Consider the following 15,008-nt stretch of genomic DNA (forward strand, 5'->3'; position numbering starts at 1 on the left):
ATCTCTGAGCATTAAATAGTCGGTCATTGGACTGAATTTGGTGGGATGCCCACTCCTGATAGGATTTTCAACCCCCTTGATTTGTAAACAATCGTCCTCAGTGTAGAATGGTGAATTTCAAATTGTTTGGAGGTGGCTTTATAACCCCTCCCAGCTTGATGAGCAAAAACAATTGCTGAGGTCAGGCCATATGATGTAGGCACACACCCGAGTGCTTCAGAGCACGAAAGTGCCAAAAGTTCTTCTTTTATAAAAGGTAGTCACACTTCTTGATGGTTAAGTAAAGTAATCTTGTACATTTCATTAGTACATTTAAGCCATTTTTGCAGGTGGCCTTTTTCAAGAGTGACCTACATTTCCCTCATTTTAACTGAGCAGGTGCTGTGCATAGAGGTGGGATTTGAACTCACAATCTTCTGATTGGTAGTCCAACATTTTGCCCACTGGGCTTCCACTGGAAGTGTACTTTTCTCCTCCCTGCTTTCTGAATGTTGTTTTATTTTGGGGGGAAAAATTAATACATACTGAATCATTTCAGTTTTTTACTGTCACCTGAGGTTACTTGTTCTATTATTTGTTAATTTGTTACCTTGTTATTTAGGCCATGATAAATGTTTCTTTTTTCTTCTTTTGGTTGCTCCCACTTGGGGTCGCCACAGCAGATCAGCATATTTTGATTCTGGCACAAGTTTTATGCCAGATGCCCTTCCTGATGCAACACTTCCCATTTTCCTGGCCTGGGGCCTGGCACTGAGAGTGCATTGACTCATGCAAGTCTCCAGTGGCTAGGGTTGGATCCCTGACTGGGAATCAAACCCAGGCCGCAGCAATGAGACAATCGCATGGTAGATTTAAGCAGTGATAAAAACCATAAAGCAGGGTGTACTTTATTTTTCTCATAACTGTATATAGTATAGTGTATTGGGGGCAAACAGTTACCAGTATACATAGGCAATGCTTACTGTGTTAGTCTTAAAAGTATGCACACAATGCTGTTTTTACATAAAAATTTTCTTGCAAAATGCAACTATAATGAAAAAGTAGATTAGATTTCTAAAACTGACATTTCTACAACTGTGTCAAGTGTGTAACGCTCAACATATCCAGTGTAAGAGCCTCTCTCCTCTCATGATTCATGTGTCCTACATTCAGCAATTCAGCTACTCACTGCCCAAGTTCATGTTTTCCTGCACTAAGACACTCAGTACGTTTACAGCCCATGGCTTCAAGCAGTTGTCCATTTGCACATATAGACGACAAATTATCTGCACTTGAAGCTTTCGTAAAAATGAAACACCCAAAACTTTATATGGTACCATAACAAAGATGAACAGCATGTGGACAGGTGAAATTCTGGAAGTAACATTGGACGGTGTGGTGTGGGGACGTAATGACGTGTGCCATTAATCGATCCAGGTCCTATATCCTGTTAAACGGGAACATGAAAGGAATATTCTAAAAGCAAACTCATGTAAACACCTTAATCAGAATATTGTCTTATTCAGAATAAGATCAATAATTAGATTATTGCTGTCCATATAAACATAGTAACTGATTAAGCGCATCAAGGGCTAGCTAATGAGCCAGCGATTTCGATTAGTTGTATTGGGAAATGGGAAACCATAAAGTCTCATATTTCAATTATCCTATCTACTGTGCAAATGATCTCTTCACCATCCTCAAATATCCCTTTTGATGTAAAATGTGAACAATGATTTGGTTTGCAATTGCACAGAAAGCAAACACACAACAACAAAGGACTTCTAAGACACAGTCTTTGTGCTACAGATCCAGAAATCTAAATATAGATTTCTCAGAATTTTTTGTGTCAGTCTTTGTGTCAAATGTTTATATTAATATGCTCACTCCAATATGTTTTTGAACTTGAATGGTATTAAAAATGTATGTAATGGAGTTTTCTGTAAGGAGATGTTTATTTAGCATTTTCTGGACTCAGTTTCCAGTGTCAGCACTTTTTAAGTGTCAGAGGTAATGCTGTAACCAAGTTTTCCAACATGGGAAGACTTCAAGATGGAGGGAATTGCAGTTTCTCTGCATGCTGCAGTTTTTGTATTATTAATTTCAAAACAGAGAAAAATTAAGCTGTTTATATCTGCTATAACATAAGTAACAGTAAGTGACAGGAGCTAACTTGTTTTGCAGACAGCCCTTAAATGACATTTAGTCCTTAATGACATTTAGTAGATTCCCTTATCCATGTATAGAGATGTACAGAAGTGCTTTGTAGTCTCGATCTAAAGCATATCCTCATGCCAGTTCACGAAGTCACAGACTAAAAATTGTGTTGTCTAACTGATGTGGCATTAGGGGAATAAAATATTTCAGGATGCGCGGTTATTGGAAAAAAAATATTTGTGCTTTGTGTTGGGCCACATCACCACCCCCTACCCACCAATCAACAACTAACAACCCACATTCCCCATTAACAACCTATCCCTTATCAGGGCTCTATGGTAACAATTTCTTTTAGGAGCACAGTCAAAAATTTAGGAGCACTGTTGAAGTTTAGGTTTTTTGTTTGTTGGTTTGTTTGTTTGTTTTAACAGAGACGGTAATGTTAATGTGCCGCAATATAACAAGTAGGCAAGAGAAAACTTGAGCTTGTCAATCATGACAGAATTTAGGAACACAGCATGCAAAAAACAACAACTGTTAACCTGTTCCACCTTGTAAACAAATACAATAAACATCAATGTTCAGTCTTTAAAGTCTGCTCCTCTTAAATATATTTAAAGCTACACTATTAGCCATTTTCTACTGTCATGGTTCTGGGCTGGAGCCAATTCTCGAACCGCTCTGCGTATATTGTGTATAAATCTGAATAATCTCATATAGGATGTGATTGAGTGAGTTCATTTACCCGTAAGATGCAAAGTGCTTTAGTTTAATGGTGATCATTACCGATGCTTCGATCAAGATTTTTAAGGCCGATACCAATTTCTTGTCATCTTGATCGACCAAAACCGATCCACATACCATTTTTTTTGTTTGTTTAAACTTTAATCAGGAGGTTTATCATACACAGTTAAATGTAAGCTCTCTGCTCATAGTCACTGTTAATTTAATTAAAATAATAGCAATGAGAAATACTGTTGGGTAAATGATGAGCATAAAATATTTATTTTTAAATATCTTAAGAAAGAGACCTAATTAAAAGTAGACCAACACAAAAATTATCCATATTAGGAGAAAGAAGGCTAACAGCCTTCTAAGGAAATAGCCTACTAAGTTTAAAGTCAAATTGATATTAAATGCAACCCATAGTAATTAAAGATTTAATTTTTCATTTTATTTATATTTTATGAATTTATTATAATATCTATATATATCTATAATATCTAATATATAATATTTAATATTTTTATATTAAATGATTGATTTATAACTAAGCACATTTTCTGTCTTTACATTTTATTAGTTTTTTTTGTTAATCAGTTTTATATCAGTTCCCCCAGTACAGTGTTGCCATGTCTGCTGATGATAGTGTTTTCTGTGAGATTAAATGAAAACATGGAAACTGGAGTTGATAGTGATATCTGGAAACCGTGAGTTTAAATGAAGTGAATGTGCTCACGTCCATTAGAGTTAGTGAAGCGAGAGCGACAGCGTAAATTATGTTTGCAGACTGAACAGTTGCTACTCTTCATTATGATTGGTGAGGAATTATTTAATAAAGAAGTTTGAATTAAACCCAGCTTGTAGCGTTAGCATTATTATTAATTTACTGGTGCTCGGCGCCACTGTGGCTACATGAGCAGGTCACAGTCACAGGTTCAGGTCATTTTGCGTGATCAATAAAAGATGGCGGTTTGTGAGATTGGAAAGTTGAGAGATGCAGATGATGTACAGTGTTACTCTTTTCATCATAATGGCTTCTTTGTAGTATTTGCACACTTGTTCGGTTGACTAACGTGATGAAAAGCAGTGTGAAAGCAGCTAAGCGCGGTGTAGATGCATTTTGGAGTTGAAGTTTTTATTCCGATTCTATTATACAACTCCGAACAGGTCACTTGCACAGGTGTGCCTAAATATTTTTTCACAGTCGCACAAAAGTACTTTTCAATCGCAAATGCGAGTGAAATGGTCACACTGTAGATGATATCAACAGCCCCCCATCACCTAACAAAATTCCCCATGCTCCATCAACAACAACCCCCTACCAACCATCAAGAACCCCTACAACCCCCCCCCCCCCAATTACCAACACGCTACCCCCTACCAACAGCCCATTACCACCTAACATCAACTCCCATCACCAGCCAAAAATTCCATACCCCCTGTCAACAATCAACAAGCCCCTACGAACTATTAACAACCAACACCCCCATATCCCCAATCAACAGTCCCCTACCAACTAACAACCGCCTTCACACTGTCAACAACTTGGAGGTGGCCCTATGTTGTTGATTATTTTCTCACATCACCATGCCCAATTATCATTCATTTCTTACATAAACTAAATGTTCTAGTAGGCAGCCATTTAGTGTAGAAACGTCTGGGTCTGTCTACCATATAATATTGCAATGATTAAAAAGAGTCTTATACTGTGATAAATATAATACCAGTAGACAAGTGTGCAAAAACCCTGCATCTCCTCAAACACAGGTTATCCTGTGTAGTGTGAAATGAAATACTGTATATGAAACCACAATAACAAAAACCTCCCATTAGCAGTCCTATCAGAAGTCTCATGCATGTGGATATACAAGTATTTTATATTTGCAATGATGCCTAGTTGCCAGGTGTCACTGCTTCGGTTGCTCATTTTAGATACAGAGGCACTTCCTGGAATCTAGGTGGGTCTATTACATAACAAGAGAGTGAAAGGTTTGACTCAGTAAAGCCAACATCTGTTCTAAATATGTCTTCTCACCCCCCTGCATGCATATCTAATAAAAACATATACTGAACCCATTGCCTACAATGCTCCAGCCACATCAATAGGCCTTGACCCCATGTCAGAGAAATGATTTAATCATGGAGTAAACTTTTCACTACAAATGTGTGCATGGTGCCCTGTGATTTCCTTTTTTATTTTAGTTTTTTTTTTTTTTCCATTTTAAAAAGTATAGTACATTTTCATGGTTCAGTCAGTACTGTTTATTTTTGTAATAAAGTTAAGCAATATTTTACTCTGAGTGTAAAATACCAGCTGTAAAATCCACTGTCGGTTGACCTCTTCTGGCATCAGCACTGATTCTTTCTGAAGGTGTTACTATGACTGGGAGTTGATTTAAAAAATAATCAATTCTTCGATTCAGAGTCGTTGTTAATCTAGAATCAACTCCAAAGCTTAGATTCAACTCTGATCAGGGGCATGACTAGTTCAGACTGTTCATAAGTATTGTCCAAATAAAATAAATCACTAAAGTTAAATACAGAATGTATACAATCCTACCTGATCAGTCTGATACAAATTCTGATAAGTCAAAGGCCACACGTAATTGTTTTTTCTTTTTATTTTGACTAGATATACAAGTAAGATTGAAGACCGTTACATAGTTCAAATTGGTTGTACTTACCCATCCAGCTTGCTGGTTTAAATTAGTATTAGCCATTTTAATAGACGTATCTGAGTTTCTTTGGGAGGATGCCAAAAAACATCCAGTAGCACTTGCTCTCAAATCAAGCACAAATAGGCAGGTGCCACCAACTAAAGTGGATACTGCCATCTCATGGTGGCTGCTTTTCTTAGGCACAGGTGTGTGTGGATCGGGGAGATATTCGTGTGTGGATTGTGCAAGGAAAACCGCAGAAAGTCAGTCTCAAAATCCAAATGAACCAAACAGGATAGACTCAGAAAAGATGTAAATGAATGCATGTGTGTCACCTGATCCACAAATGCACATATTTCTTGTTGTATGCACAAATTATGTTACATTAATACAAAATAGAACATTTGTATTCACAAATGTTTCCATATGTACAAATAGTTGCACATTCATGTAATGCCGAATTTCACAGACTCAAATTGTAAGGCATTTGTTTGTGGACAGTAAGATGCATTTGCAACATTTATCAAGTTCTTGGATAACTGTGCATGCATTTGTTAATAGTTTTGAGACTAATTTCATCCCATAATGTATCACCTTCGATGACACCGATAGGCAACATGGTTTTCAAGAGTTATGAAATTTCACTCAGCCGGACTACAACATTCAGTCAAGAATGGATTCTGAAATGGATCAGCATGTCATCTAATGGATAAGTTTAAATTCTGAACATGTAATATATAAATAATGAAATGTTATTCATGTGAGGTATGCAAGTCTGAACTTCAAGCAGGACCGCCGAAGTAATAACTAAATGGTGTAGGCCTGTAACTGGTTATGGACATTCATGAGAATACGCTTTTTCGCATTCTCAGAATTTTCCGTAATATGCACAATATCCAATATGCATTTGGGAATAAAAACAACCCACTTATAATAACAAAACAACCTGTTTGCTCACATGAACGTGCACAATATGAATAGGCTCACATTCACTCTGTTGCCAGAGTGCGCATCTTAGTTAGCAAATAAGTATTGAACACATCAACATTTTTTTCAGTAAACATATTTCCAATGAGGCTACTCACATGTCTTGTCTTGTCTTTTCACAAGACATCAGTATTAACGCAAGAAATCTGGAAATATAAAGAATTCACAACATTAAAGTCCATAAATAAAGTTGTGAAGTAAAGTGGAATGACACAGGAAAAAAGTATTGAACACACTAAGAAAAAGCAGTTCTCCAAGGCAAGGTAAGGAACAATTGGGGTCCATTGGGGTCATTATCCGCAAGTGGAAGCAACATCACTCCATCATCAACCGGCCATGCACAAGAGCTCCTCGCAAGATTTCTGACCAGGAAGTCAGAAGAATACTCAGAAGAGTAGCCCAAGAGCCAAAGACCACTCGGAAAGAGATCCAGAAACACTTGGAGGCAGCAGGTGCCATCGTCACAGAGAAAACAATAGGCAATGCACTCCACTGCTCATTCTCACTCTGCAAGACTCCATTACTAAAGAAATGGCATGTCGCAGCTCGTTTAAAGTTTGCTACAACTTATTTGGTCAAGCCTATGAAATATTGGGAGAGTGTAGTCAGGTCAGACGAGAGCAAAATTTAACTTTTTGGCGGTCATACTACACACCATGTTTGGAGAAGAAATGGCACTGCACATCACCCTACAAACACTATACCAACAGTGAAGTTTGGAGGTGGAAGCATCATGGTGTGGGGCTGTTTTTCATTGCACGGTTCTGGCAGACTTCATATAATTGAAGGAATGATTAATGGAGCCCTTTACCGGGAGATTCTTGAGAAGAATCTGCTGCCATCCACCAGGATCATGAAGATGAGACGAGGGTGGACCTTCCAGCAGGACAACGATCCAAAGCATACAGCAAAGGAAACTCTCAATAACTCTCAGAAGGAAATTTTTAAAAAAAATTCAAGGTATTAGAATGGCCCAGTCAATCACCTGACTTGAATCCAATTGAACAAGATTTAAAGACAATATGTTTAGATGAATGGGCTAAAATCACACATGAATACTGTTGCTGATTAAATTCTTCATACAGGAAGCGTCTTGAAGCTGTAATTACAAACAAAGGCTACTCCACCAAGTATTAAATAAATTTCACCTAGCGTGTCCCCCCCCCCGGCTCCATTCTCCTTTATTACAAAACTTCATATATGGACCTTGATGTTTGGATTTCTTGAGTTAATACGAAAATCTGGTGAAAATCTCATGAAAATCTCATGTGAATAACCTCATTGGAAATATATTTACTGAAAAATGTTGATGCATTAAATACTTATTTCCCCCACTGTATATTACAGTCATTATATTGATTATTAAATAATCCATTTTATCAAATGATCATAATCACATCAATTCATTTTACAGTCCTACTAGCCTATTATTTAGAGTTTAAAAAATAAATAAATAGATAAAAAAAATTCAATTGGGTGAGGAAGCTGGCGTTTGTGGTATTTAGGTCAACGATAAATCAATTAATTAATCATTAATTTAAATGAAGATCGATCATGGGAATTTGTGTAAATTGACATCCCTAGTAGTAACCAATAAACAAATCACACCCTCACCTTTACTGCAGCGTTTTTTTGTTTGTTTGTTTGTTTTTTTAATCAGCACAAACTGAATACGGGGGCGTCATCTGCGCTTTTCCCTCTTTTGCCCCCCCTTGCTTTTAATTCGCTTATGAATGCCCATGGGGCCATGCACATTTCACTTTAGCAGCAATTCGGGGGCAATGGGCTCATTATTATTCTTCTTGAAAAACACAACAATGAATCCAAAATACTGCCAAATAGGCGCTTTTACATTTCACTTTGAAATCCAAATCTTCCGCCATCGTCTTGTCAGTCAGCTTGCCTCACTCTCGTCACATGATAAATGAAATCTGACTCCTGCTGATCTGTGCTGCGACTCTGACTCATTTGGCTCATGCTGAATTGAGCAGACGCTTTCAGTTTTCAATTGTAGCGTCCATTCTCTAACGGAATTAAATTATTTCTATTACTATAACAAAGCAAAACGACAGTAGGGGCGGTGCCTGGGTGGGCAAGTGATGTAATCGGTGTGCGTCCCCAGCACCGTTTAACACAGACTATCCAAGTGTGTGTTCTGTGATGAACTGGGTAGCATCAGGTAGCAACTGGGTAGAAAAGGTAAATTTTCATTTGAAATTGTCTGTTTTTAGGATTACATTGTAGATTGGTTTGTCTGTTCTATATTTTACTGTCCTTTTGAGTGATCTTGTTTTGCCATGGTAAACTTGGATTGTGGTTTTGTACTGTTGCTGTTTTTTTGCAGTTAAGCTCACTGCACATACATCATCTGCATTACAATTCAGTTAAACTTCATCCAGAAACACAGTACGGTCCAAAAGTCTGAGACCACCTTGAAAATCTTGGATTTTTGTCCCCATTTAAAATTGGAAATAAACAGAACGTTTTAGAATTTTGAAATATTTAAAACAAAGAAGTTAAAATGCTCAATATCTTAAATATTTCTAGGTCACTATTTAAACGTAAGCAAAGGCGTTATATTGATCATGTTAACTGCTTTGTACAAAAGGTCAGATTTTCCTACCTAATCTCTTCCAGTGAAGCATGTGCTCGGACAACACTCAGATGGATCTGCTCTAAATTGGATCATAAGGTTTTACGTGTGTAGTCCATACCAGCTCGAGTGCACACTGTCGTTAAAGCAAAAGGGGGACGTACCTAATACTAAGCATCTCTGAAACCCATGTAATTTATTTAATTTAATTGACTTTTCCCTCAATTTGTTGTCAATAATTGAATTTGTGATGAAAATTGTTGTATTAAATTAGAAATGAATGGAAAATAGAAGCATTTTCACTAGTATTATCAGACCTTTGGACCCCACTGTATGTCTTCACTGTTCATGTTCATGAATTTATTTATTTGGAAATCAATCAATCAATCAGTCAATCAATCAGTACAAAATAATTGTATATTATAATAGCAGTTAATATGTTCTATGAATATATGTAATATGTGTAGTAAATTTTGGTTATTTTAAAATTGCCTACTACTAGCCATTTACTGAAGTAACAGTTGTATAGCACTAGTATTTCTACATGCAGCTCTTAATTCTGCCAATAAATATTAGACTAGGTGCGCACGGCATTCTCATAAAAACAATATGGTGTTTAATACACACTGCCAAACCCACACACAGAATCGCACATAAAAATCACCATTATTCAGGCAGACATTAGCAAGCAAGTGGAAGGAAACTGAACTACAAGAATGAATTTTGAAATTTCTCCAGCAACTACAATGGACCAGTGAACAAGGGGAAGATGTAATGAAACAGATGATAATGAGATCTGAAGAGGCCCAGATGCCACGTACACACATTGCAAGGAAGGGGAACAAAGTGCTAGACAACCTTTAGCAAGGGCAGAATTGTGCAGGAAGCATTAGCATAAGGATTGAACAGAACCTTTAATTCAACTTTAGCATTTGTTGACCTTTTTTTATTTTATTTTTTTTTTAATCAGACCCAGATACACTAAGCTAACAGCATCATATTCAAGCAATTTGCTGATTGTTTATCTTAATCACAGAATTCCAGCACATCAGTATGGAGAGCTCACTGGAAAAGGCCAAAATCCTGATGTGCAACAGCTGGATTAGGAGCAATATGTGAATCTTTTTTTGCATTATCCACTGGCGCCTCCCTCTGTTCAGAAGAAAAACTTAGAAACTACTGCATTCATTGTTGAACCAGTACTCTATCTTCACTGTCATGCTTCATCTTGATTTATACTTTAATTCTAATAATCTTGCTAGCTGCATATCTGCCATCTTCTCCAGTTCTGTGCTTATGGTTTAAGAATTAATGTACACAATCACAACAGCAGTGAGTGCAAATTTCCATGCATTCAATTCATCTCCAAGACCAAGACTAAATCGATCATGAATTTTACAGTCTTAACCAACAATTAGTATGCAACATAGGATATATCTGTGCAGAATATAATTCATATTGTATGCTTGCTTAGATTAGCTTACATTAAAATTTAACATGTAGTCGCACGTGTTTTATTTTCCCACTCCAACCTATCCACACAGACCCTCTTGACTAATTTCACCAACTTTTGCAGTTGAATTATTTTTGTTTATACCTGCCTGCAATGTTTGTTTGTTTGTTTTTTTTACTGAACTTAATGAGAAATATTTCACAAAATGTAAACCTATGTCAATCAGTTAGTAATTTAAGGCATTTATAGTGACCCTGACCAGGATAAAGCAATATAGGTTTTCCCTACCACTTTGCAGAGCGCCTTGAGCCGAATGAATGTAAAAAAGCATTTAGACGACATATCAGAATGAACATAAAAACAATGGTGAGAGTTCTATGCGCTTAAAAAATAACACAGAGGTGGCTTGATCTCAAGCGGAAAGGTAAGCTGGCAACAGGAATGACCTGCCAATCAACAATCAGTGATTGTACGAACTTTTGTATGATTGGTGTGACAGATGTTCATCGCCAAGCTAATCAAACAGCTGATTGGATATTTCTCTGTATAGTCAACTCAGATAAGCAAGTTACAAACCATCGATAAGGTAAGCTTCAATAAAGAATAAATGAAGTATAAACTTTTTTTGTTAGGGAGCAATTCTTGTGGATGTTAACAATAGTGACAGCGGATAGAGAAAGGATATAAATAACGTAGCCTATGTTACAACTAAAGAAATTGCTAACCTAGCTAACTTACATACATATGTACTAAATTAAGTTACATTAGACACTGAAACTACTTAGTTAACGTTACATACTTTGAACTAACTTGGCTTGGAAGCTAGGTTAGGCCAGCTGTAAGTTGGGCTGTGTTTATACGTAACGCCTTTTTCTGATGCAAACCGATGGTCAGAGCTTTTTATCATATAATAATGCTGTTCCAAAATGCTCAGTGTGTCCCAAAAGCAGCTCAGGACATTTCTGAAAACACTGTCTACTCCATATGATTACCTATTATGTAAAATAGGTGCTGACTGGTTCAAAAAAGATGTTATGCATGAACAGTTGCAGTTCAAGAAATCCTCCGTCCATCTCTGTCCTTGTGCTGCATTTTCAAAATAATTACATATGTATTTCAACTTTTATTCTACCCATTTGTACAAGTTAAGGTAATCCATATACAGTATATTTTCATTAGATCTAATTTTCATTAGTTATTTGGCAAAATATCTTTTGACAACAAGTACAGAAAGTGTTGCCAGCTTTCCTTTACAAATATGGTAATGGGTAACTGCCACCACTGCCACCACGCCGGAACCCAGACTGCACCCAAGTCTTATGAAAACCCCTAGTTCCTCAAGATGTGTGAATGAATGCATCATGCAGTACCATGTGAGCAACCTGCCTCATCCAATATGCTCCTAGGATAATGAATGTGGCCTTTCTTTGCAGCACAAAATTCATACCATACCTGCCTGCATGTCCCAATGCACACCTGTTGTTGGGGAAAAATGAATGTGGTGAGCACTTTTTCCTCTCTGTTCTGCAGTCTTTATTTCTGAAGCATGACACATTACAGATGAACTATATCAAATATAAGAGAGGATCACTGTAAATGCTACTGGTATTGAGTAATAAAAGTTTGAACACAATGAAATAGAAGGGTTTCCCCCCACCTGATTTTTTATTTTTTTTGCATACAGATGCCTGCAGATTACTACAGCTGGGAGCTATTAGCTGGAAAACACAATTGGACCACAGCATGAAGCTTTTCCTGGTCCAAGTTCAAATTTGATAACAATACCAAATAAAACTAATATTTTACACATGTTTTTCTAAGGGCAGGTCCATGCATTTTACCAAGATGACCTTTTGAAGACTCCAAAGGGCACTTTGTAACCATGTGCACATACCTAGGACACAAGCTGTACACTCACTACTTTACATTGTAGCAAAGTGTCATTTCTTCAGTGGTGTTACATGAAAAGATATAATCAAATATTTACAAAAATGTGAGGTGTGTGCTCACTTTTGTGAGATACTGTATATTGATCTGTGCAATAAAATTTGAAATGCATCAATTCTGGAGCTCAATGCTTAGGACTTTGTTAATTTGGAGTTACAACAAAAACAAACAGAAAGTAATGCCTTTTTCCAGAATTTCCAAAGTGACATTTGCCCTGATAAATTCAGAATGTTCTATAAATAAGAGCTATGGTGACCTGTATGTGATTAGCTTTCATTCAGATCGATGTCTCTTTTCATCACAAAAGACAAGCTCCGGTTGAACACCAACCACTGAGAAATCCATGGTTTCTGTAGCAACACAAAGAGCTCCATGCATTCATAGACTTATTCTTTTGCCACACTGGAGGCAGTGAAGTCTGCATCGACCAACAGCAACATTACACTTATACTCAACATGAGCACAGTACATGATAGGGCTGCAACTAATGAGTATTTTTGGTAAATCCATAAATCTATCGATTATTTCTTCAAATTATTGATTAGTTGGATTAAAAGGCCAGTTATTATTTTCTGCATTTTGTTCCCCCCAAATTTTATTATTTCACATTCTGCCCAATACTGTCCTTCAAACATTGAGCAAAGTGAAGGCTATGAAAAAGGTATTAAAAGTATCTATGTGGCCTATGCTATACATTGTGCAAAGGATTTAAAAAAAATATTAACATTATATTTTGAAAAAAAAAAAAAAAAAAAACACAACTGATTGTTCACAAGCTTTAAAACAGAAGTTAAATCACTATATTAAAAATGCTAAAAAGAAAAACAAAAAGCACAAACTAAGTGTTAACTGGTAAGAGGTTGAATGTTCTGCAGTAACACAGACATTGACTCATTTGAACACAGTAACGTGTTACTTTATTCGGAAATGTATGACACTTCTTACATTTATATACAGTTACATGTTATAACCCCATTACAGTTATTGCTCTCAAAACACGCCCCAAAAAAACAATTACGTTTGTTTCTTAATATAGCTAAAATATAGCATCAAAGAACATATTTAATCAAAATGAATATTTTATTGCGTTATTGTGCTTCCTTTCTATTGCACACTGTTTGATTGATGCACATGTGTGGACTCAGGCTCATTCGGTGAAGTTTAATGGAAACTTGCTTGCTGTCAGGACAAGCCTTTATGTAAAACGGAAATACTGGCATGAATTTCTAACATTTACAGATAAGGACAAACATAAAAATCTAATTTCTGTGCTGAAGAAAACATGTCTGGAACACAGTAAACAGCACACACATCTTTTGCAGCATCCGACACGACAAGCCACGTTAATACACTCCCGAGTCTGTTTGAAGCGCTTAATATAAAACGGTCTCATGTTTTGGACAACCTGGATCGTGCACTTTTCCCGCAGCAGCTCACTCTGTGACCTCCATGGTTTTTCAGATGTGTTTTATTCATAGAAATATGTTTTGCCCTTTACGCTTGTTCAACACAGTGAGAAATAAATAAAACGCTAATTCACATCACACATGATCAGTGGAATAGAGATACAAGTGAAAACAAATATCTTATTCGGATCAAGCAGACAACGTGTTCTTAAAAAGACCCAAATAAAGATACATTCAGGTCTGATATTCTTGTAGTGTTTTTTTTGTTGTTGTTGTTTGTTTTTTTAGGAAGTTTGCCAGAAAGCTTCACAGGTTGAGATATCAGGTTGTGCATCAGGAGTGGGATCCGACAGACAAATACAGATATTTAAAGCACTAAACAGATTCAGATACTGATAGAGATAGTGTCATTACAGCCCTGCAATGGAATAATAAGACCTCTATATTACACAGACATGCAGACAGATTCTTGACAGTAAAATCTTTTTCATACTGATTGATATCAATGTCCCATTTATGGTGTTCTGATATTTACAGTGGCTTGCAAAAAGTATTCAATGCTCTTGGAATTTCTCAACTGTGTTTGAATAACAAATGATAAATATTAGGGCTGCAACTAATGATTATTTTCATAATCGATTAGTTGGGTGACTAAATTTATTTATTTATTCGCTTAATCGATTAATCGGACGGGGCGGGGCACACTTTCAGTGCCTTGTTTTTTTGTTGTTTATTTAAAATGAAATCCACAAACTGAGTGTTACAAATATAAATTCAGACTAAAACTTTACACAACTGTTTGTCCAAAACAGAAAAGAGCCCAACACACATACACACACACAAGAATATATATTATTAATTTAAGACTATAGTTTAATTCTGTGTTTTTTGTGAATCCATTAAAAAAAAAAAAAAAAAAAAAAAAAAAATGCATAAGTACTTATATATAAAATATAAACTAAGTAAATAAGATTAGATAGATAGATAAATAGCATTATTTTTTATGGATGCACAAAAAGCACTGAATTAAACTACAGTCCTAAATTAATAATAAAAACTCCCTTTCACTGCACCTTGTGGTTTGTTACTCACTGCCTTTAGACATA

The 15,008-nt window shown here is 36.3% G+C and overlaps 1 protein-coding gene across 3 annotated transcripts in view; it reads right to left on the bottom strand.

The window, feature by feature from the left end:
* The window catches only part of ralgps1 (Ral GEF with PH domain and SH3 binding motif 1), a 169,148-nt gene that overhangs the window by 139,086 nt on the left and 15,054 nt on the right, over positions 1-15,008 (bottom strand). The gene's annotated exons all lie outside the window — the stretch shown is intronic.

The sequence above is a fragment of the Ictalurus furcatus genome, chromosome 5 (genome assembly GCF_023375685.1).
Source record: "Ictalurus furcatus strain D&B chromosome 5, Billie_1.0, whole genome shotgun sequence".
NCBI classification, from domain to species: domain Eukaryota; kingdom Metazoa; phylum Chordata; class Actinopteri; order Siluriformes; family Ictaluridae; genus Ictalurus; species Ictalurus furcatus.